The sequence below is a fragment of the Schistocerca americana genome, chromosome 7 (genome assembly GCF_021461395.2).
Source record: "Schistocerca americana isolate TAMUIC-IGC-003095 chromosome 7, iqSchAmer2.1, whole genome shotgun sequence".
NCBI classification, from domain to species: Eukaryota; Metazoa; Arthropoda; class Insecta; order Orthoptera; family Acrididae; genus Schistocerca; species Schistocerca americana.
In genome coordinates, this window is record NC_060125.1 from 567405890 (window position 1) to 567431939 (window position 26050).

Sequence of the window (26050 nt, forward strand, 5' to 3'; positions counted from 1 at the left end):
GAGATAATTTCAACAGTAATTATTTAGTTTTCCGCGCACCCTTAAATGAACTTCTTGATGCAATAATTTACCAACAGCCGTATGTATTATAGATATTTATTTTATTGTATGAACTTCTATGTCCTACCAGTTTCTGCATTATATTAATACCATCTTCAGACCCCTGTACAATGAGTAGAAGAAATGTACTGTCATATTAAAAAATTTATAACATACGTTAACAACTGACCGGTATCATGTTACCTATTTGCCGGCCGGTGTGGCCGTGCGGTCTGGGCGCTTCAGTCCGGAACCGCGTGACCGCTCCAGTCGCAGGTTCGAATCCTGCCTCGGGCATGGATGTGTGTGATGTCCTTAGGTTAGTTAGGTTTAAGTAATTCTAAGTTCTAGGGGACTGATGACCACAGGTGTTAAGTCCCATAGTGCTCAGAGCCTTTTTTGTTAACTATTTAAGTGGCTCAAAAAACATATTGTACATCACTAAAACTATATGTAACATTAGGGCACATATGCCTCTGCCTATGTCATGCTGCTGTTAATAGTTTTCACTGTTTTACTAGAATATAGCATGATATATAACATATGTATACGCTATTATTCATAAAACCATACCACACAGTTGCAATAGGCCATGCAACACATCAAATGTACTGCATACAATCGTATGTCCAGTGGAACAGAGGAAGAATTTTTTAATGATAATTAACTAATATAGATAACAATAAAATAAATTAAAATACAAGAAAATGTGACAACCATGTCAGAATACATAAGTTACATATGTGTGATCTAGGTCGTATTATGTCTGGTACGACAAACAGCTACCGCAATATTAACGATAAAAAGCGTAAAAGAGTTTGTCTTAAAACCCAATTGCATTCACGAAGTAAAACAATGCAGTCGTACAATAAAATCATCAAACACCAGGTCATCGTACGCACTTCATTAGAACCCTTATGAAGGACAACCCCACATTGTGCTGAGTGGATTAATGCAATGCAAGCAGCTGCCTGATATAGCCATGGTTACAAAGAAGATTCTAAATCTCTGTATATAAAAAATGTCTATCTCCCTACATGTAAGTCCTATACAATCATGCAGAATTATACCAAGTGGAATCGATTGAATAAAAAGGAAAGGAAGAAAAAGAGAAATATAGGAGGCCGCCTATAGGTCTGAACATAAATCTCTAAATGAAATGTATACCATCCCTAAGAGTAAGGGTATCACCTATAACAGTCTCAAATCATTCTCAGGTTACATTAAGGCTGGGTGTAGTAGCGTATGAGATGATTATCCGCATCTTAAGTACAACATCCAGTGTCATCATATTCTGTCTAATGACCTTAGTGAGTCGGTAACTATCTGCATGGGTCAAAATGTCATGGTACCTAAAAACTGGTCAAAATATTTGACTAACTAAAATCAAACAATAACGGACATCTACTCATCAGCTAAGTGTCATTAAATGCAATGATGCATGAAGTATAAAATTGGTTAAGTGGCTAATCAAGAGTGCAATGACAGGTGAACAGCACAGCAATCCAAAAGGGTTATAAAATGATGTTGGACACATTTGCAAGTTATGGCAGTGGACAACTTCCATGGGAGGAGAAAAACTGTAGTATTGACCATAAGTGCCTCATATTGGCAAATATGAAAATAGCACCTAAGTATAAGACTATCCATAATGGATCAACGAAGAAGCTTAAACGAACTATTCCAACGCTCCCGCTTTTGTTACGATGATGCTCTTCGTACGCTCCCCTGCCTCCTCCCCGGCGGTACTCCAGTTCCCATAGACTGCTCACTTGATTTCGGCGGCCGTCTCCCGCCCGGCTCGGCCATCCTCCCCGTTCCCTGAAAACGAACGCAGGCCGAGGTGCGGCGTGCTCGCTTTATTTGCTCTTGGGGCGGTCCTTCTCGCTGCGGGAGGCGAGCGCCGGCAGGGCTGGCGGGCAAGAGCCTTTAATTTTTAAAATTTCATAACCTCGCCGTGACGTGCAGGGCGGGACGGAACGGATATGCGAGAGGCGGGGGGGGGGGGGGGGGGGGGGGGGCGCTGCAGATCAAACAATGAACGCGGCCTGGGCAGGGCAATTTTCTGCAGCGTTCAGCGACGTGCAGACTCGGGTCGCAGCGGCGGCGGCAAGGGGTTGCGCCGAGGAGCTGGCCACGAGACCGGAGCCCTGAGGCAAGCCGGATCCACCCCTCTGTGGCCAGTCATCTCTCAATAACAGGTTGAGCACTGGGCCGTGCTAAGTCAGCAGGATTTCCCAGAAATTGCCAAACTGTATCGTCGGGAACTAAGAATTTCAAAAGCACAAATATCATAAAGACTGGATGCGGTTTAACCAGCTTCACACTCTGCCTCTGCGTAACCTTCCCACTACGCTTGTGTAAAGCTAAGAACAGCTCATGACAACGTTTCAACACGTTTCCGACTCTTCATCTTCAGACGAAGTATTGTACGGTTTTGAGGTAGCTCCATTTACTTCAATTGACTAATTTCTTTTCCGTTTATCACTCGTTCGGTGTGGGTCTTTGTCTCCATCCTAAAATGTTGCTTAAAGCAGTGGAGCCCATAACAAATAGGACTAACAGAGAACATCTCAAAGGAGGTGAGCAAGAATATTCACAGGATTTGTGACGATAATTTGTAGGCAGGTGGCATACTTTTGTTCAGTGATAGAATGTTGAGGAAGTAAAATCAGTCTACAAAAGAGACTTCTTCCAAAGCACTCGTGCAACCCATTTTAGAATATCGCTCAAACGTTCGGGAACTATCAAGGGAAATTCAACGTATGCAAAGAGTGGCAGTATTTATGGTCACAGGTTTGTTTGGTCCTTGGGAGAGTGAAAAGTAAATCCTCAAACACCTCAACTGACAGATGCTTGAAGTTGGCGCCAACCTTCAGGACAAAGTCTGCTTACAGAGCCTTAAGAACCAGCATTAGGTGGAAGGCATTCTAAAACTCTTAGAAACACGTGTACTGTAATATAACGCTTGTTAATATGGGTGTTCAAACTTATGCTAAAATCAATGGCGCTGCAGTTTTATTGGGCCCTTCGACTTTGTGTGTCTACAAAAGTTGTTACTCAAGGTAAAATCTTTCAGGTTGTTAAGCTGTGACGTGCTTCTCTTCAATTTCTTCTGCTAGATCGACGTTTCAACGCCGCTATTAGGATGGTCTTCAGGATCTTCTCGTGGCCTGTCAGCTAACCGTGGACACCAGATATTCCTGAAGAAGATCCTAGTATAGGTGTTGAAACGCCAGTCGTGTAGAAGAAATTGAAGAGGAACACATCCCAGTTACTACATCACAGAATAGTAAGGGGTAAAAATTGAGAGATCTTATGAAAAAGTACTCACATTGCCACAGCCAAAATCAAGTCATGCGAGAGTCTTTCCCAGAAATTTGAAAGATTCATATCTCATCGTACGTGTGTTTCGTGGAGTATTAGGAAAAAAATGAGAATCGAATGCTGAACCTCGCAGATTCCTACGCTGGCATCTTAGCCGTTTACGCTAAAGATATGTAAAACGTTTGTTAACTGAATGGTAAAACCTTTTAATGCCTAGACCGCTATTTTCTTATTACAGCTGAAGTACGATAACAAGTTTCGGTCACCGTCTGCAACCATCTTCAGATCGTTCAAAATGTAAAAAAGAGGTAAATATGCGCTGGAAACCACCGTTAGCTGTAGTCATGCGATGACATGCTTTTTTCAATATCGAGACAATCACAGCATCTATTTCAAAAACATACCAATGAGCAAGCCATATTGTACACCGTCATCTCCTGGATGATGGTAATAATGATAGAAAATGGCCAGTTCCTTCATTATTGCCATCGTCCGGTGAGATTGTGACACTCAACTTGTCTTGTCCACAGTGATGTTTTTAAAATAAGTACTGTCATTCTCTTGGTATTTACGAAAGCATGTCATTGCATAACTGCAGCTAACGATAGTTTCCAACGCATACTAACCTCTTTTTTATATTTTGAACGATCCGAAGATGATTGTAGGTAGCGACCAAAACTAGCTACCGCACCTGAGCCGTAATAAGAAAATAGCGGTCTAGGCGTTAAAAGTTTTTTACTTTAACAAATTTTTAGTTAATAAACTAAATTGAGATCGCCGTCCCCTGCCTGACAGTGTCAGGCTTCAGTGATATCGTTGGTTTCCTGCGGTATCCCATAGGTTCGTAAGACTCTGAACCTCGATATGTCGAAAACGCTTGACATGCGCATCGTGCCAGGGGAGCATTCCTTACATCTACACTGAAGCGGCAAAGAAACTGGTATAGGCATGCGTATTCAAATACAGAGATATGTAACAGGCAGAATACGGCGCTGCCATCGGTAACGCCTCATAAGACAACAAGTGTCCGGCGCAGTTGTTAGATCGGTTACTGCTGCTACAATGGCAGGTTATCAAGATTTAAGTGAGTTTGAACGTGGTGCTATAGCAGGCGCACGAGCGGTTCGGACACAGCATCTTCGACGTAGCGATAAAGTGTTGATTTTCCCGTACAACCATTTCACGAGTGTACCGTGAATATCAGGAAACCGGTAAAACATCAACACTCCGGCATCTCTGCAGCTGGAAACGGATACTGCAAGAGCGGGACCAACGACTGAAGAGAATCGTTCAAAGTGACAGAAGTGCAACAATTCCCCAAACTGCTGTAATTTCTAATGCTGGGCCATCAACAAGTGTCAGCGTGCGAACCATTCAACGAAACGTCATAGATAAAGGCATTCGGAGCCGAGGGCCCACTCGTCTACCCTTGATGACGGCACGACACAAAGCTTCACGCCTCGCCTGGGCCCGTCAACATCGAAACTGGACTGTTGCTGACTGGAAACATGTTGCCTGGTTGGACGAGTCTCGTTTCAAATTGTATGTAGTGGAAGGGACGTGTACAGGTATGGGGATAACCTCATGAATCTGTGGACCCTGGATGTCAGCATGGGATTGTTCAAGTTGGAGAAGGCTCTTTAATGGTGTGAGGCGTGAGCAGTTGGAGTGATATGGGACCCCTGATACGTCTAGATACAACATAAGCATCCTGTTGTGTTGACGCCGGCCGGAGTGGCCGTGCGGTTCTAGGCGCTGCAGTCTGGACCGAGCGACCGCTACGGTCGCAGGTTCGAATCCTGCCTCGGGCATGGATGTGTGTGATGTCCTTAGGTTAGTTAGGTTTAATTAGTTCTAAGTTCTAGGCGACTGATGACCTCAGAAGTTAAGTCGCATAGTGCTCAGAGCCATTTGAACCATTTTGTGGTGTTGGCAGAAGAGCCAACACCGTGTTACTAGTGGGGACCGAAATGCACGTGTTTTAGCTCACGCAGGCTGGCGTGAAGAGGGAAGGACTCTATTGACGTGATGTATAGAACATAACAAGGTATCAGAATTCAGAAAGCGGACGTAATTAGTTTGATACTTAACTTTCATCCATTAATGATGAACGTCGCTCTTGACGGTACATGATTCACCATATTATGTGTTCAGAATAGTAACGGAATATGGCGCCTTGATAGCTCGTAGCAAATGACGTAGCTGAACGCTATGCTAAACTGTAGTCTCGGCAAATGACAGCGTAGGTAGACAGTGAAGCATCGCTAGCAAAGTGGGCTGTGCAAATGGGGCGAGTGCTAGGGAGTCTCTCTACACTAGACCTGCCGTGTGGCGGCGCTCGGTCTGCAGTCACTGATAGTGGCGACACGCGGGTCCGACGTATACTAACGGACCGCGGCCGATTTCAAGGCTACCACCTAGCAAGTCTGCTGTCTGGCGATGACACCACACATCCTGTCTGGTCACCTGCATCCATTGATGTCCATTGTGCCATCCGGCGGATTTGGGCAATCCAGCAGGACAATGCGACGCCCCAAACGTCCAAACTGAGGCTCCAAGAGATTCTACTGAGTTTAAAAACATCCGCTGGCCACCAAACTCCCTAGACATGAACATTATTGAGCAAACCTGGGATGCTGGTGGAACGTGGAAGGAGTATATAGAGGGTCTATACAAGGGCGATGTACTTGAGGACAATATTACGGAAATGGAAGAGTATGTAGATGAAGATGAAATGGGAGATATGATACTGCGCGAAGAATTTGACAGAGCACTGAAAGACCTAAGTCTAAACAAGGCCCCGGGAGTAGGCAACATTCCATTAGAACTAATGACGGCCTTGGGAGAGCCAGTCCTGACAAAACTCTACCATCTGGTGAGCAAGATGTATGAGACAGGCGAAATACCCTCAGACTTCAAGAAGAATATAATAATTCCAACCCCAAAGAAAGCAGGTGTTGACAGTTGTCAAAATTACCGAACTATGAGTTTAATAAGTCACGGCTGCAAAATACTAACGCGAATTCTTTACCGACGAATGGAAAAACTAGTAGAAGCCGACCTTGGGGAAGATCAGTTTGGATTCCGTAGAAATATTGGAACACGTGAGGCAATACTGACCCTACGGCTTATCTTAGAAGCTAGATTAAGGGAAGGCAAACCTACTTTTCTAGCATTTGTAGACTTAGAGAAAGCTTTTGACAATGTTGACTGAAATACTCTCTTTCAAATTCTGAAGGTGGCAGGGGTAAAATATAGGGAGCGAAAGGCTATTTACAATTTGTATAGAAACCAAATGGCAGTTATAAGAGTTGAGGGGCATGAAAGGGAGGCAGAGGTTGGGAAGGGGGTGAGACAGGGTTGTAGCCTCTCCCCGACGTTATTCAATCTGTATATTGAGCAAGCAGTGAAGGAAACAAAAGAAAAGTTCGGAGTAGGTATTAAAATCCATGGAGAAGAAATAAAAACTTTGAGGTTCGGCGATGACATTGTAATTCTGTCAGAGACAGCAAAGGACTTGGAAGAGCAGTTGAACGGAATGGATAGTGTCTTGAAGGGAGGATATAAGATGAACATCAACAAAAGCAAAACGAGGATAATGGAATGTAGTCGAATTAAGTCGGGTGATGTTGACTACTTAAAGTAGTAAAGGAGTTTTGCTATTTGGGGAGCAAAATAACTGATGATGGCCGAAGTAGAGAGGATATAAAATGTAGACTGGCAATGGCAAGGAAAGCGTTTCTGAAGAAGAGAAATTTGTTAACATCGAGTATAGTTTTAAGTGTCAGGAAGTCGTTTCTGAAAGTATTTGTATGGAGTGTAGCCATGTATGGAAGTGAAACGTGGAAGATAAATAGTTTGGACAAGAAGAGAATAGAAGCTTTCGAAATGTGGTGTTACAGAAGAATGCTGAAGATTAGATGGGTAGATCACATAACTAATGAGGAGGTATTGAATAGGATTGGTAAGAAGAGAAGTTTGTTGCACAACTTGACCAGAAGAAGGGATCGGTTGGTAGGACATGTTCTGAGACATCAAGGGATCACCAATTTAGTACTGAAGGGCAGCGTGGAGGGTAAAAATCGTAGAGGGAGACCAAGACATGAATACACTAAGCAGTTCCAGAAGGATGTAGGTTGCAGTAGGTAGGGAGATGAAGAAGCTTGCACAGGATAGAGTAGCATGGAGAGCTGCTTCAAACCAGTCTCAGGACTGAAGATCACAACAACAACAACAACAACGGGATGCTGTCCAGAAGAGATGTCCACCCTCTCGTACGCTTACGCATTTATGGACAACCCTGCCGGATTCATCGTGTCAGTTCCCTCCAGCGCTACTTCAGACATTAGTCGAGTCCATTCTGAGTCGTGTTGTGGCACTCCTGCGTGGTCGCGGAAGCCCCACATGATATTAGACAGGTGTACCAGTTTCTTTGACTCTTCAGTGTAAGTATGAACTTCAGTCGTCAGAAAGATGAGCTCCTCTTGTGAGGGCAAATAGCGAGTGTCTAACTCCGTGGCAGAACCACAATCATCCTGCTCCTTCATAAAACTGCCACGCCGTAAATCTTTCCGCGATGCGGAAGCAAAAATTACCGCTCCGAGGCAGGCGAGCGAGGCGCACGATTTATTAGAAGTTCGTGGCCGGCGCAGGAGGTGCGGGGCGGTGGTATTCCATATCACCGGCGGCGGAAGAAGGGCTCGGAGGGTAAGAAGCGAGATGACTGGTGGAACGGCTGTTTGTTCGCCGGCGCGCTTCTTGCCGCGTCGCGGGCCTGCGTCCAGTCCACGACCGCGGGGCTTCCTGGAACTGGAGGCCGGGGCGTCGCCGCCGGCCGCCGGCCGCGGGCGGCGACGCGATTCAATTTCTCGCGCCGCCCGCCTCCGCCGTTTGATGTCGGGCCGCCGGCCGACGAGTCAATCTTGTGTAACCAGCATTGGCCACGCCCCGCTCCGACGGGCGACTTTTTTTTTCGCCGAGCGAAGCGGCCGCGCTCAGGCCGCAGGCCGATCAGAGGCGGCCGGGCGGCTGCCAAGGACGCGGGGGGCGCACCGATTGCCATCTCTGGTCACGCGGAGCGAGGCGTCGCCCTCGAGGGAGGGTCGCTGGCACCGAACCACGTTCCTGGCAGCGCGGGGAATGTCGCTGCAGTCCGATTAAAATTACTTCCCAGTTGACACTCTAAATGGTTAATTGGCTCTGAGCACTACCCTGCGACTTAACTGCTGTGGTCATCAGTCCCCTAGAACTTAGAACTACTTAAACCTAACCAACCCAAGGGCATCACATACATCCATGTCCGAGGCAGGATTCGAACCTGCGACAGTAGCGGTCGTGCGGTTCCAGACTGAAGCGCCTAGAACCGCTCGGCCACACCGGCCGGCGACACTCTAAACGTGGGAGCTCGTTTCCTCTAATCCGAGCGCTCAAGGTCATGTGCGAACTGTTTGCCGTTGCCAAATTGCTACAAAAAAAGGTCAGTCCACTTGCAGTTGCTAGTGAGGCTCTCTTTATGGATGTGTTTGGTTCCCGAATCGTGGGTGTGGCTCTCTTATTTCGCATTTCACCAGACACAATAGCCACAACAAAATCTACACAGACATACACACTACTACGATAACTAAATTGCATGTTTCATACACAGAACTAGCCAAACACTACTGGATCATTTACAAGGGGGACCTAGTAGACAGTGTCGGAAGTTCCATGCGGCTTTTCGCGGATGATGCTGTAGTATACGGAGAAGTTGCAGCATTAGAAAATTGCAGCGAAATGCAGGAAAATCTGCAGCGGATAGGCACTTGGTGCAGGGAGTGGCAACTGACTCTTAACATAGACGAACGTAATGTATTGCGAATACATAGAAAGAAGGATGCTTTATTGTATGATTATATGATAGCGGAACAAACACTGGTAGCAGTTACTTCTGTAAAATATCTGGGAGTATGCGTGCGGAACGATTTGAAGTGGAATGATCATATAAAATTAATTGTTGGTAAGGCGGGTACCAGGTTGAGATTCATTGGGAGAGTGCTTAGAAAATGTAGCCCATCAACAAAGGAGGTGGCTTACAAAACACTCGTTCGACCTATACTTGAGTATTGCTCATCAGTGTGGAATCCGTACCAGATCGGTCTGACGGAGGAGATAGAGAAGATCCAAAGAAGAGCGGCGCGTTTCGTCACAGGGTTATTTGGTAACCGTGATAGCGTTACGGAGACGTTTAGCAAACTCAAGTGGCAGACTCTGCAAGAGAGGCGCTCTGCATCGCGGTGTAGCTTGCTGTCCAGGTTCCGAGAGGGTGAGTTACTGGATGAGGTATCGAATTTAATGTATTGCTTCCCCCTACTTATACCTCCCGAGGAGATCACGAATGTAAAATTAGAGAGATTCGAGCGCGCACGGAGGCTTTCCGGCAGTCGTTCTTCCCGCGAACCATACGCGACTGGAAGAGGAAAGGGAGGTAATGACAGTGGCACGTAAAGTGCCCTCCGCCACACACCGTTGGGTGGCTTGCGGAGTACAAATGTAGATGTACATGTAGATGCACGTACTTGCCCTCACCGATTCGACTCATACTGACAAGACGTGTAGGGCACGACCACGACTTCAACAGGGCGCAGCTCTCATCCCGATCTACCGAGCGAGGTTGCGCTGGACCCGCATTCGGGAGGACGACGGTTCAAACGCACGTCCGGCCATCCTGATTTAGGTTTCCCGTCATTTCCCTACATCGCGTCGGGCAAATACCGGCATGGTTCCTTTGAAAGGGCACTGCCGACTTCCTTCTCCATCCACTCTTGACGCGATGTGACCGATGACCTCGCTGTTCCGTCCCCTCTCTCGAATCAACCAATGAACCCAACCACTTTCGAGAAAATCGTGTTCGAAAAATTTACGTGTATTTCTACATTCTGCATGGTAACTAGTACTCAAGAAGTACGCAGCCAAGCGTGTTAAGCCGTCAGTTTGAATGAGCCTGCTGCCAGTTCTTTCTTTTTTTTTCTTCCCACGTAATTATTATGATAGTGCAAACTGTCTTTACAGAATGATTCATTTATAATCCTCATAACTAAATCCAGAAGAAAGGCAGCAAAGAAATTCATAATGAGACAGGGAAAAAATGGTTACACGAGAACTTTCAATTAAATCGGTATAGTCATTTTATTTATATTACATTATCTACATGTGTGGGGAGTATAATGTGTAACCTATACAACACTGTATGAATCAGGATGATACTGAGTATAGAAACACGGGAAACAATAATTATTTCGAAGTGCAGCACAGACAACAAACGTCGCATCTTCGCATGTGCATAGTGTTTTCAGTGTGTCCACAGCAAAACAAACTTGGGTTGCATTTGTAAGCGGTGCTCGGCCATCACACAGCTTCGCTGTGTGCCACCCACATCGGTTGTTACTATTACGTGGGAATAAAATAAAGAAGAAAGAGCACCGAAAGCAAGATTCGAGCAACAGACATCGCGTTTTTAAAATTACTGCTTATTCACTTGGTTGTAGATCCCTAGATTCTGTCACATAAAGACGAAAGCACGCGTAAAAATGTTCAACTCGATTTTTTTCGAAAACGGTTGATAGTTGCGCCCTGTAATTTTCATGCGTTGAAGCCCTATTTGTGCCTTATACAGCCTGCCAATACGAACAAAATCGGTGAGGGGAATTTCGTATGGTCCCTTTGTCAGACGCGATCCGGCGTCACATGTACAGTTGTTATTATCACAGAGACTGGCCTACAGTAGATAAGCTTCATACGTCATCCCATGCGGTCCAACTTTTTGCAGGGAGCAAGTCATCGGTGTGACTTTATCTGTAGAGGAACAAAATTAAAGCTCTGAGAGTATGTGGTGCTGTAGTGTAGTGGGTGAGTTACAGTCCTCACATCCCACGAGTTCTGGGCTCGAATACTGACAGCTGATAAATTTTTGCTATTGTTAAAGCTTTATTATAATGATTTTATTGTTATTTTTATTCAATTAAACTGTTTAATTGTGATTTTCTTTACTTTTTATTCTTCGTTGCATCATTTCATTATTGTATTGACTTTTCATTTGCTGTTTCTTTTCCTATCATTCTCTCTTCTTAGGAATCTGCCTTTGGTCGGTCGAACTTGGATTTGAACCGCGTTCTTCCCGAATGCGAGCCCTGTGTCTGGTCACTGCTTCCCCGTGCACGTGAGATGTTCTACAGCATCTTTCTGTAAATAACGCTATACTGACAGCTTAATACAGGTTTCGGCTACTGCTACCATCAGATCAAAACTTAGAACTCGTAAGACATAGTTTATTGCAGTAAAACGTAGACTTAAGTTTTATTGAAACTGTCACCGGTGTCCGTTTTACGAGTTCTTTTAAGTTTTGATCTGATGATTGCTGGAGGAAAATAAATACAAAAAGTGATCTAGAAGACTATCTCCGAAAATAATTTATAATGATCCGGAGATTTATTTAAGGAATATATTTCCGTAATTAATAAGTTTTATAGGATCGTTAGTGTAGATAACTCAATCGGAGCGCGTGTCCACGGAGACAGTCAGGAAGGGCAACGCTCAGGGGGACGTTTACAGGGGTTGCAGACCACCCTCACCCTCGCTGTCGTGCGTCGTCCCTCTCAACCTCCGTCTCAGAGCCTCCTCGGAGATTTCTTCCCTTTTTTCCCCTCTTTTTATCGTCGCTCGACAGGGGGAAGAAGTGCGACCTGACATTTGGCGGGGCACTTGTTGAATGTCGCCCCGGAGGTCCATACGACAATCTCCTTGTTGATACAACAGCCATTAAGGCGTTCTCCAGGCCCTTGGCGTTTGCCCTTCTGCCGGGGACCGTAGGGGGAGCGACTACAATGAAAACGGGCCGCTCTTAGACGTCACACTCTGGTGCTGGAAAAACCCATCACTTCTGCGCAATTGTTGCGCGTCTTTCAATGGGAAAGTGCGTGAAACGTTTTGGTCTAGGTTATTTCTGTCTGTTAAGAGTTCCGGTTAAGATGTGCCCATCCTGCAAGAGTGACATCCCTAAAAGCAGTGACCTATCAAACATCTTAATCAACTTCTACTTGCATCGCAGCATAGCACTGAACGACTGGTGACAAAACCGCTCGCAATTATCAGGAAAAAACAGAAATCAGTGCGTTTTCTGAATGCCTGAATGAAGGAAAATTTTCAGAAAGCCTTCTCCTACTGAATGACCTTAACCTCTTACGTCAAGACCAGTGACGGAGACGTCTAACCTCATTACCTTAGCCTACGAAACTAAACGTCAATTGAAACACAACTGCACGTGGCGAAGATGGTAAAAGAATTTTTAACAGCACTGTTTTACTCTCACAACCAAGACAATCAACCGCCGCTTCACAAAACAAAAAACCACTATCATACTATGGATGCTGCTATATGAAGAGAATTGCGCAATGTTGTCATTTAGCGTATTGTACAGAAACACACGAACTGTAAACTAAAATTTATAGTACAGTGCAACAGTGGGTACCACCAGAAGAACCGGATTTATATGCAGTCGTCAGTTCCTAGACGAGCGTCATCTGAATATGATGACATTTATCGTCGCTGACAGGCACCCGTGGAAAACAAACACGTAAGGCACAGCCTGTGAATAACAAGTGACGCCACTATCTAATGCAGCTAATCGTACATATGCCAAATGATTCTACACCCTGGGTTGAGTGGTATCGTCTTCTTATGAACGAAATGGTGTATATCTCCACAGATCATTAATCTGTCTGTCATCTTCCGTCATATACGACTATGTCTCCAATCATTGCTTTCCTGTGCCTCGCGGAGCAGCCGCGCGGTTGGAGGACTAAGCGGCCCCTGCCGCCGGAGGTTCGAGTCCTCCCTCGGGCATGGGTGTGTGTGTGTGTTGTTCTTAGCATAGGTTAGTTTAAGTAGTGTGTAAGTCTCGGGACCGATGACCTCAGCAGTTTGGTCCCTTAGGAATTCACACACATTAGAACATCGCTTTCCTGTGACAAAATTTTCTCTTTGGTCCAATCTTTCCCCTATCTCGCTTTTATCCAAGGCCACTGGAACACACTGGGTACCTAAGCCCAATCAAAGTATCGGGACACCTATTCGTTGACAATGATATGGGGTGTGTCCACACTTCGCCTTTACAACGACTTGAACCCTGCTGGGAACACTTTCAATAAAGTGTCTGAATGTCTCTGGAAGTACGGTAGCTCATTCCTTCTAGACCAGAAACCCTTTAAGGTACTAATATTGAACACTGGGGTCTGGACCGAAGTCGACGTCATAATTCATGCCAAAGGTGTTCCATTTGGTTGAGGACGGAACTCTTGGCTGGCCATTCCAATTTTTGAATGTTATTGTCCACAAACCATTGCCTCACAGGTGCTGTTTTGTAACAGGATGCACTGTCATGCACGTACAGTCCTTGTCTCAGGAGAGTTCCTCTACTTCAGGCAGTAAACAATGCTATAAAATTTGTTCATACCCTTTTCGCATTTAGCGTTTTCCTAAGCGCAACAAGTGGACCATACCTTAAATGATTCTCTGCCGAAAACACAATACTACCTGTGGTGTCACCGCCAGACACCACACTTGCTAGGTGGTAGCCTTTAAATCGGCCGCGGTCCGTTAGTATACGTCGGACCCGCGTGTCGCCACTATCAGTGATTACAGACCGAGCACCGCCACACGGCAGGTCTAGAGAGACTTCTTAGCACTCGCCCCAGTTGTACAACCGACTTTGCTAGCGATGGTTCACTGACAAAATACGTTCTCATTTGCCGAGACGATAGTTAGCATAGCCTTCAGCTACGTCATTTGCTACGACCTAGCAAGGCGCCATTACCAGTTACTATTGATACTGAATCATGTACAGTCAAGAGCGACGTTCACCAGTTATGGATTAAAGTTAAGTATTCCACCACCAGCTACGTCCGTTTTTTCTAAAGTCTAATTTCGTTGTCCTGTCCCAGACCTCACGCCAGCCTGCGTGAGCTAAAACGCGTGCCTTTCGGCTTCCTCTAGTCACACGGTGTTGGCTCTCCTGCCAACCCACAACACTACCCGCCTCCTTTTATACTAGCGGGTCCGCTTATCGTGACATCTGGTGGTCAGCTCCGAATTACGTAGGGTGTCTGGATGCTGTATGTGACGTATGAGATTTAATGATTTCGGAACAGAATTAATCTTGATGAAATCAAATTCAGCACGTTGTTATTTACGCACAGTGTCCAAAACGTCTTTTACTTAACAAAAACTATATTTGCACCTCGTGTAATTAACACTGAACCTTTACATTGATCCCAACTTACAAAAATGTAAGTCACAGATGATGGGATATTAACAATGTTATGTAATACAATCCTTTGCACAAAGTCTGGAGAAAGAGCATCGGAAGGCCTCACGTTTATGCACAAACGGAACCTGACATGGCATCGGCATATAGGTTATTAGGGACGGAACTATAGATCAGTCGATAAAATGTGTTGATTCAAGTAATCCTCTCGAATTCGCTTGCAATAATAACGGAGACCTTGAAAAGCCTAAATCAGAAACACTAGACGAAGAACTGATCTTCGCATTTTACCCCTGCCCCTCTTCCCATCGCTCCCCCTTCCTTCTACGAGATTCGAGCTCGGTCTCTTAATCATTGCATTACTTCGCACTGATGGCGTGAATTACACATCCCAAGAAAAGCTGTGTAAGCCTATGTCAGTCTTGTACCTAGTGGGATGCGAAACACTCTGGCACTATCTTTATCTCTCCATCACGTTTACGGCAGCAAATAAATTAATATTTGGTTAAGTAAAACGTATTTCTTCCACATGTTACCTACTCAACACACTCCGTTGCACACGCTGATGTTGCTACAAAAGAAAACATTGCTTTACAGAACACCCTTGTTACCTGCGTAAATCACCCCTTGTCAAGATCCGTGGAGCCCATAATTCGGCCTAATCTCTCGCGATTTAGTCTCAAACTGATGTAAGAAGAAAAAAAGCCTTTCGTGTGCACCTTTTCGAGTACCAGAGTGTGTCGTGCCGTGCTTATAACGTAAACCGTACTGCCAGGAAAGTTTGTTCGCCGTAGTAAAACTGAGTAAAGTTAATGACTAGAATTAAGGAACAATTTCGTTTCGAGACCCGTCATTCGACCCAGGGCGATTTAACTCCCTGTTTCAGATTTATGTAATCATCGAATACGAGTAACGTTTATGAATTCGTAAAACGGGCCACAACTACTTTCAGTCGTGTTAAAAAAAAATTAACGTCTGTTCTTTCAAAGTTTTAAAATTTCCTGTAGAGCAAGTAATGTTTTGAGGAATAATTCATTATTTTCCATCGGAGTGTGCTTTCACTTGTTTACTGTAGAGCATAGAAATCTCTCTTCACGTACATGAATTATTTTAGCATTCTCGTTCCACACTCAAACTTCCGATGCATAGTTGTAATTTAAAGCCGAAGGGAACATGGAATCGATCACACAGTCAAAATACGTGTAGAGAGGAGTTTACAACTATCCATGCCGTCTGCTTGCACCACGAAGGTAAATTTAGTGGTGATCCTTCACTACCTAGTTATGAGTTTATTTCAAAACTGATGGAATTAGTGCTTGTTTTGTTCTTCAATAAAGAGCAGGATAAACGAGCAGCACCTTCTATATATCATCACTGCAGAAGGTAAAGTGTAAGAAGTAAGATATTTTTTGCCCATAAGATAAGTTCCCGGGGCGAAGGCTGGCCTACTATTATCGAGAACAATGGAACTGTTATGTTTGCAATTACAGTCCTGTGCAGATGTATTACGTGTTCGGAGGAAACAGCGAATACTGGAAGTATGTTGTCACAATATGTTTGGACTAAATTCGCACTTTGTAAAGGCAGACATCTCACATTGCAGAATTCATTTTCAGACAAAGTTTAAATCTCTCAACCACGTCCTCCTTCAGCACAGTTCGACAGTGATTCAGACATCGCATGAGGCTGGCAGGCCACACGCAAAACCACCTGGTAACATCGTGGGTAGTGGCTTTCTGGTTATTTCAAACGGTGACATCCTGTTTTGACCAACCTCTTTTTATACTTTTTATTCCTGACGTGTTACACTTAGTAACGTGTATTTTGTCAACATTGCACTCAGGTACACAGTCCTTAGCAAATATGGTTCGGAACTGTACCTCGACACCACGTTCTCCAATTAGGGGCACTTGCATCACTGACGAGTGGCTTTGGAAATCCAGCCCACCCTTCAATTCCCTGATTATACTGTATAACTCTCGTCATCTTGTTTTAACTACGTTGTGATTCGCGAGTGTGACATCGGTTCTGCAGTGACTTTTGCAACTGTCACACTCTGATTTTTCATCACAATCATCTTCAATGACCTCTTGTCACGACCACTCAACATACACCGTCGTCATCTTTATGACTTGGCCTGTGGTGTCTTCCAGAGATCGCGGTGCCACAGGAAAGTCGACAACATGAATCTATAGCACAGACATTAGCGAGGGTTCGCTGCAACCAAAAGACGTATCGGTGGCACTCCTCAATACCAAGCGGCTCCCGCAATACTGCAGCGCCCTCGCACGGGGGTCAATACAGTGTTGCGCATTCAAGAACGCACCGAGTTCGAAGCTTTACCTATAACAGTCAGCATCATCTAGTAGGACAGTGACAGTTAATGTTTCAAATAAAATGGAAATGTCGTGTGGCTAGGGCCTCCCGTCGGGTAGACCGTTCGCTGGTGCAGGTCTTTCGATTTGACGCCACTTCGGCGACCTGCGCGTCGATGGGGATGAAATGATGATGATTAGGACAACACAACACCCAGTCCCTGAGCGGAGAAAATCTCCGACCCAGCCGGGAATCGAACCCGGGCCCTTAGGATTGACAGTCTGTCAACGCTGACCACTCAGCTACCGGGGCGGACCATGTTTCAAATGAAATGTACTTTCACAACTGTTGCGTTTGCAAGGAAACAGTTTGATAATTTGTGTATCAAATGATACCTTGTCAGACAATGACAGTTGTAACCTATCCACCAACCCTGTGGCAAAGAAGTGCAGCAAAGCTAACTAAATCTATATTCATTAATGTAATAAACTGCACTAGTATTTCATGTGTTCTAATGTGATGAGCCTTCTCGCAGACCAATGAAAGAACCCACTGTTGTTGGTGGACGAAAGTAATTTCTCCTGGTCACAACATAGCCTACGATGTTTTCCATTTTCCCGGTATGCCGTATAAACCTAAGATACGGTGCTTCTTGAAACGCCAGAGAATCCGCTTACCTTGGTTACGGAAGTACCCACCATAACGACACCAACGATTTTACCACTTCCGACCTCACTTAGCTCCGATATAATACACTCAGAACACTGATCTGACCACAACCGACACTTGCAACATCTTCGCCGGCCGGAGTGGCCGAGCGGTTAAAGGCGCTATAGTCTGGAACCGCACGACCGCTACGGTCGCAGGTTCGAATCCTGCCTCGGGCATGGATGTGTGTGATGTCCTTAGGTTAGTTAGGTTTAAGTAGTTCTAAGTTCTAGGGGACTTATGACCACGGCAGTTGAGTCCCATAGTGCTCAGAGCCATTTGCAACATCTTCAAGACATTACACAGCTAGCATTTGTAGTTACGCTGAAGCATGCATTTCTCGCGGTGTTTGCGCAACTCATGTGCGTGTCCACCTGCAACGCTCACATGAGATGTCCGGCTGCTACAGCCAGCCCACATCATCACGTTTTCGACACTAATGACGAGTGGAGTTGTACAATACATATAATGCAACTGATTTGATTACATCAAGCTCTATGTCATCCTATGGAAACACTACTTGTTTACCTTCAAGTCCCCCCCCCCCCCCCCCCCCCTCCGCTCTCCAGCCCGTCATATACTTCCCAGACGTAAATAGTACATAGTAAACCACACACGTGAAACAGAGCGCGACGGGTGTGTGTGCGCACTCACACACACACACTCAAGGGTACGCTTACCCGCAGACGCAGCCACGTCGTTTTCGATTAAGTAGGCAACAGGACGCACCGTAACATTAAACACGATATTGTCCCGGACGGGAGCACGAGACGAGAAAAAAAAGCCGGAGAAACAGAAAAGCAGAGAGAGAAAAAGGCAGGCGGTTAGGCGGGGAGTCGAAGAAACGAAGCGGCGTGGAGTCGCCGCGCAGGAGGCCCGGGCCAGAGATATGAGGGGACAGAAAGAGCAGTTAAGCGGGCGGGCAGGCGAGCGGGTGATTTATCTGTGGGCAGCCCTTTGTGCGGGCATTTTCACTTTGGCCGACCCTGTTCGCGGCGGGGCTCCGCGGCTTTGTCTTGCGCGGCGGCCATCTTAATGACGTTGTGTCCCCGGCTGAGCGTTATTTATGGCCCGCCGATCGGCGTTTATCGAGTCCGACCCGGCGCTGCTCGGCGTGCACCACGCGGCCGCAGAGAGCGGCCCGCAGGCAGAGGCGACGCCGGACAAAAACTGGGCGGCTGCCGGCGAGGGCGAAGGCGCCGCCCACCTGCCGCCCCGCCGCCCACGCGGCCGCTACTGGCCGCTACCTGCCGTTCCAGTGACCCTCGCTGAGGCAGCTCATCTCATCCTCAGACCGGAGGAGACTCTACTGTTGTGATCTGTGCCCGTAGAATAGTTTGATGCTGCTCTCCTCGCTAGTCCATCCTGAGGAAGTCTCTTCGCCAGTATTCATTTACTATTGGTAGCAAACAGCACTTATACTTCACACACCTCCTCCAATCTCCTGTCTCTGTCTACGGCCTCCGCCCCCTCTCTCGCCAACCATCTTATCCTGCCACCTCCTCTCCTCTCTCTGTCTGACCATCTCCTCCTCCCACATTCTCTGTCCAACTCATCCTCCCCTCTCTCACTATCTGTCGTCTCCTTCCCTCTATTCTCTCTGCTGAACCACACTTGCCCCCTGGAAGACATTGTGATACTACTCGCATAACACGCCTGTTGAGCAGGCTAGCCTAAATGTCAGGGTTTACGAACGCTGTTCACACACCCCCTGTGGGAGCTAGGTGGTTATTACCCCTGCAGTACCAATTCTCATGTGATAAATAGTATGTGTACCTAATTTGGTTCAAATCGATCTGGTCACTCAGAAGGACACGAGGAACATGCATACACTCACAGGCATACATACATCGAGTTTTAAATATGTTCTGTCTGACAATACCTGCATTTCCCAGGTATTTATCTTGGCAGTTTTGTATTAGAAACATATATTTTCTGTATGATGCACACAGCTGCTTCACATATCTACAATGTGATTTTGTAAATATCTCAATGCCTCTTGATAGCTATATAGACAGCTATTGCTTACCCATACAGCCATTAGTGCTTTGCAGTTGAAAGCTGCCGAATTCACTGCTAGGTGTCAGGGATTTCCTCGACTTGACTGTATCCAGTGTCTTAGTAGTACAGAATGAATGTACTAAAATTTCATGTATGGTGCTGTATTTTTTCATGCATGTCAGTGTTAACGACATCATATCTCTTGAAATGTGTGTCATACAATGTTATATTTGTGTAGGTACATCCAGGGGCGTGTGTGGATACTGTCTGTGAAATTTATTGTGTAGGAGCTTGTAGTGCAGAAGTAATAAATTGAAATGTCATGCATTGTGTAGGAGTTTTTCACACATATTATTGTTTATGATGTCATATCTCCTGAACTTTGATAGGTAGGTGGTTCTTTGCTCCACAGCAATAAGAGATATGTGTACTAAGTTTGGTTGAAGTCAGGATAGTGGTTTAGGAGGATGTGTGCAAAACACACAAACACACACATATTTCTAGGTATCAGTGTGGTTCTTGCAGCCTCAACAACCGCTACCTAGAAGCCGGTATAGTTGTATTTCCACATTGCTACAGAAAAATATATACGACTGTAATCAAACATTCACTCTCTCACTTGTAATGTAGTACAATAATGGGTCAAATCAAATATAAAATAAAAAAGAAAAACCCACCAAAATCCATAAATCATGACTTACTGGCAAATTCTAATCTCTACCACTGGAACAGCTCAGGGTTAAGAAATCTATATTCTTCAGGAAGCCCCTGTTGTGGAATTCTGCATCTCTGACCAACGCTAACATTACTTTCATCTATGTGAGTCTGACCCCAATTCCTACGAACAACATGCTTAATCCCTAGGGCTGGAGTTCCAGAGAACACACACCATATACCTATAATCCCAAACCCTCTGTGCGTGAGCTGTAAGATGGCTCAAAAGGTGAGCTAGCGCTATCGTCTGCAGTCTCAATGAGGTCAACCAATGGGACAACCGTTTCTTCCCCTCACCGTTACAAATGTTCCTTCATTCTACTGGTTTTGCCACACCTGACTCGTTTGTGGAAACGTATCCACAGTACCTTGTCATTCTCTGTGTAGGGGCCAGTTCCAGCATTCAGAGTGCTGGGTGTTATTCGCTGCACTCACAATATCGGTTCAGCACTATCATCTACAGCTGGGGTTTCTCTTACAGTGCCTTCATTTTCTACATATTTTCTAAGACAGCTGCCAGACACCATATCTGCTGCTTTGTTCACAAGGTGCCATTACTCTTTGTCATGGCACTCTAGTACAGGATGGTCAGATATACCAATAGCACCATATGCACTCGTGTTTGTCAGGCATTTCTTTGTGTTATCTAAATATTTGGAATAAGACCCATGACCTGTCAGACACTGCCTCTACACAGACTGACATGGACTGTAAACATCCTCTCCTTGATGTAAGGAGATGTACGACAAACTTTGCATTCTGCTGTGATATCCAATATTGCCTACATCCACTTGAATGTGTTTACTGTATACAAGTCTGAATGATGTCGCAGCCATTGTCACTGGTCGTGAAACCTTCTGCGTTGTCAGGCCCTATAATACTCGTCTCCAAAAATTCTAATATACTCCCTCCGCTGGGCTCTTCTTCGGCAACGTTATGGCGTCCCCGGGTGGCTGAACACGCAGAGTTGTTTATTTTATAATTTCGATGACTACTACTGTGAGGGGCCTCACAACACAGAATACTTTAACTTCTGTGTTTATTGTATTCAGAACTTTGTCTGTATGTTCGTATCCTTCCGCTTTTACCACTTTCTTAAGCACAATAAGGAGACCACACCAAAACTACAGAAACGGCACCATACTGTAACACCACCTACCCTGTGCTTCACTGTTACTACGACACATGATAACAGGTAACGTTCTCCATGCATTCACCACACCCAAACCCTCTCATTAAATTAAGCCTGATTCATCAATCCAAATCATTCGTTTCCGGTCATCCACTGTTCAGAGGGCTCCGCTCCTTACGTCATATTAATTGTCGCTTACCGTTGGCTGCAGGAAGTATAGCCTATGAGTAACTGTTTGACAGCTGCACCCATTCTTTTTAACTCTTTACGCACAGCCCTGTGCGAGCAGGACATCTGTCAGCACTCTGGAAGGAAGGAGTGACTCCTTTCGCTGATTTTATGCAATTTTTTGGAACCACCATTTACCGTGATAGGCGGTCCCTATCCGCCAGTACATGAGGTATGCCCGGTTTGCTTTAGCTGTCGTTGTTCCTTCGCGGTTCCACTTCACAATCGTTTCGCCAACAGTCGACGTGGGCAGGCAGCTTCAGAAGGGTTGAAATTTTGCTGACGGACCACCATCTGTTGGCGGAAGTAAAATTTACCATTTCATTTTCGACCTTTTAATCGCCAGTAAGTACTGGTGATCCCTTGGTGTCTCAGAATGTGTCCTATCAACCGATCCGTTCATCTACTCAGGTTTTGCTCTTTTCTCTACGTTTCTATTCAGTACCTCCTCATTAGTTATGTGATCTACCCATCTAATCTTCAGCATTTTCCTGTAGCACCATATTTGAAAAGCTTTTATTCTCTTCTTGTGTAAACTGTTTATCGTTCCTGTTTCACTTCCAAACATGGCTACATCCCACACAAATACTTTCAGAAAAGACTTTCTAACACTTAAATTTATATTCGATTCTTCAGAAACGCTTTTCTTGCCATTGCCAGTCTACATTTTATATCCTCTCTACTTCGGCCATCATCGATTATTTTGCTGTCCAAGTAGTAAAACTCATCTACTACTTCGACATCGCCGGCCGAAGTGGCCGTGCGGTTAAAGGCGCTGCAGTGTGGAACCGCAAGACCGCTACGGTCGCAGGTTCGAATCCTGCCTCGGGCATGGATGTTTGTGATGTCCTTAGGTTAGTTAGGTTTAACTAGTTCTAAGTTCTAGGGGACTAATGACCTCAGAAGTTGAGTCCCATAGTGCTCAGAGCCATTTGAACCATTTTTGAACTTCGACATCATCTAATTTCATTCGACCACATTCGTTTATCCTTGTTTTGCTTTCGTTGGTGTTCCCAATCCTTCTTTCAAGGCTCTATCTGCTCCGTTCAATTGCGCTTGCGAGTCTCTGGCAGAATTACATTGTCATCTTTGAGATGCCACAGCCGATTTCCTTTCCCATCCTTGATACAATCCGAGCTTGTGCTCCGTCTTTGAAAACCTTAACGTTTATATCTCTTCTCCTTGAATTTTAATTCAAACTCCACTTTTTTTTGGTTTCTTTTACTGCTTTCTCAGTGCATAGGTTGAATGACATCGGGAATAAGCTACAACCCGGGGTCTCACTTCCTCCTCAATTACTGCTTCCTTTTCATTCCCCTCGACTCTTCTAAACACCGTCTGGTTTCTGTACAAGCTGAAAATAACGTTTCGCTCAATGTATTTTACCCCTGCTACTTTCAAAATGTGAAAGAGAGTATTCCAGTCAACATTCTCAAATGCTGTAAGTGTAGGTTTGCTTTTCCTTAAACTATCCAAAGATAATTCGTAGGATGAGTATTGTCTCTCGTGTTCCTACATTTCCCTGGAATCCAAGCTAATCTTCTCCGAGATTGGCTTCTACCAGTTTTTCAATCTTCTGTAAAGAATTCATATTAGTATTTGAAACTAATAGTTCGGTGGTATTCGCACCTGTCAGCAACTGCTTTCTTTGGAACTGGAATTCTTCTCGAAGTTTGAGGTTTCAAATGACTCATCTTGCAAAGCAAATGGAAGAATTTTTCACGTCTGCCTCTCTCAAGGCTATCAGTAGCTGTGAGAAAGTATAATGTACTCCCGGGGCCTTGTTTCCACTTAGGTCTTACAGTAGTCTGTCACTTCTACTCATCTTGGAAAGCAGATGGAAGAATTTTTCACGTCTGCCTCTCTCAAGGCTATCAGTAGCTGTGAGAAAGTATCATGTACTCCCGGGGCCTTGTTTCCACTTAGGTCTTTCAGTATTCTGTCACTTTTACTCATCTTGCAAAGCAGATGGAAGAATTTTTCACGTCTGCCTCTCTCAAGGCTATCAGGATGTGTGAGAAAGTATCATGTACTCTCGGGGCCTTGTTTTCTCTTAGGTCTTTAAGTATTCTGTCACTTCTACTCATCTTGGAAAGTAGATGGAAGAATTTTTCACGTCTGCCTCTCTCAAGGCTATCAGAAGGTGTGAGAAAGTATCATGTACTCCCGGGGCCTTGTTTCCTCTTAGGTCTTTCAGTATTCTGTCACTTCTCCCAGTATCACGTCTGCCATGTGTCAAGTTTAGCTCTCTTTTTACTTGCCGTATATCCGACGATGAAAATACGCCGAAAAACGTAATCTGTTCAGACGTAAGCTATTCAGACAAGTTAATTTTCTATAAGCGCTTCGTTACGGTCGCTGACCTTTACAACGAGTTTCCGTCTTCTAATGTAACGCAGCATAATGTGTTTCAATGCAGTCAGTTAAACGAACAAACAGGCGATCCAGGTGACACTTCGACTTTCGTGTTCCGCGGCGTGAAACGCTCATCACTGGCTCAAAGAGACCAGTTCTCGATTCCCCGTTCTCCGCGCTCATTTCCCCGTCTCGCCGACCATAACGAGACACTTAATAGCGGGGATGCCCGGAACGGACTCTCGGTTAGACAGGTGTGGGAGAATGTCCAGCGCGCCGACACCTCGCCAATTACCGAGGCTCCGGCGTCCCACGGCTCGCGGCGAGGCGACGCTGGGAACTCTGGCGGCGGACGCCGGAAGCAGGCAGTGACAGCGGCTCGTGCGCCCCGGCGCTCTAATTGCGGCGGCGTAACGAGGCGGCAGAGCGACAAAGTGGCCCGGCCGCCAGGGGCAAACCGCAACGCCGCCATTCAGTGTCCCGGCCCGGCACGAGGTGACGCCTCTGCAGTGACTCGCTCGTCTGCAAGAGGCCGGCTGCTGTCTGCGGGTAGCTGAGTGCCGTCGCAGATTGCAGTGGGCTTATTATACGCGTCGTCTGGTGACATGAAAGTTTCTGTTTCTAAGAATTCATTCGGGCACACAAAGCTCTCTAGATCTCAACGTCAACTAATAGATGTCGCTTCTTCTTCTTCTTCTGATGCTCTACAGTTCATGGTGAGGGCCTCTTCAACTATCTCATTCCGTTCATCTACATCTACATCTACGTCCATACTCCGCAAGTCACCTGACGGTGTGTGGCGGAGGGTACCTTGAGTACCTCTATCGGTTCTCCCTTCTATTCCAGTCTCGTATTGTTCGTGGAAAGAAGGCTTGTCGGTATGCCTCTGTGTGGGCTCTAATCTCTCTGATTTTATCCTCATGGTCTCTTCGCGAGATATACGTGGGAGGGAGCAATATACTGCTTGACTCCTCGGTGAAGGTATGTTCTCGGAACTTCAACAAAAGGCCGTACCGAGCTACTGAGCGTCTCTCCTGCAGAGTCTTCCACTGGAGTTTATCCATCATCACCGTAACGCTTTCTCGATTACTAAATGATCCTGTAACGAAGCGCGCTGCTCTCCGTTGGATCTTCTCTATCACTTCTATCAACCCTATCTGGTACGGATCCCACACCTCTGAGCAGTATTGAAGCAGTGGGCGAACAAGCGTACTGTAACCTACTTCCTTTGTTTTCGGATTGCATTTCCTTATGATTCTTCCAATGAATCTCAGTCTGGCATCTGCTTTACCGACGATCAACTTTATATGATCATTCCATTTTAAATCACTCCTAATGCCTACTCCCAGATAATTTATGGAGTTAACTGCTTCCAGTTGCTGACCTGCTATACTGTAGCTAAATGATAAGGGATCTTTCTTTCTATGTATTCGCTTCACATTACGCTTCTCTACATTGAGATTCAATTGCCATTCCCTGCACCATGCGTCAATTCGCTGCAGATCTTCCTGCATTTCAGTACAATTTTCCATTCTTACAACCTCTCGATATACCACAGCATCATCCGCAAAAAGCCTCAGTGAACTCCCGATGTCATCCACAAGGTCATTTATGTATATTGTGAATATCAAACGGCCCCTCGACACTCACCTGCGGCACACCTGAAATCACTCTTACTTCGGAAGACTTCTCTCCATTGAGAATGACATGCTGCGTTCTGTTATCTAGGAACTCTTCAATCCAATTACACAATTGGTCTGATTGTCCATATGCTCTTACTTTGTTCATTAAACGACTGTGGGGAACTGTATCGAACGCATTGCGGAAGTCAAGAAACACGGCATCTACCTGGGAACCCATGTCTATGGCCTTTTGAGTGTCGTCGACGAATATCGCGAGCTGAGTTTCACACGATCGTCTTTTTCAAAGTCCAT

The 26050-nt window shown here is 45.5% G+C and overlaps 1 protein-coding gene across 1 annotated transcript in view; it reads right to left on the reverse strand.

Moving 5' to 3' along the window:
* LOC124623091 (zinc finger protein basonuclin-2-like) overlaps positions 1–26050 on the reverse strand; it is a 140334-nt gene that overhangs the window by 35208 nt on the left and 79076 nt on the right. The window lies entirely within an intron of this gene.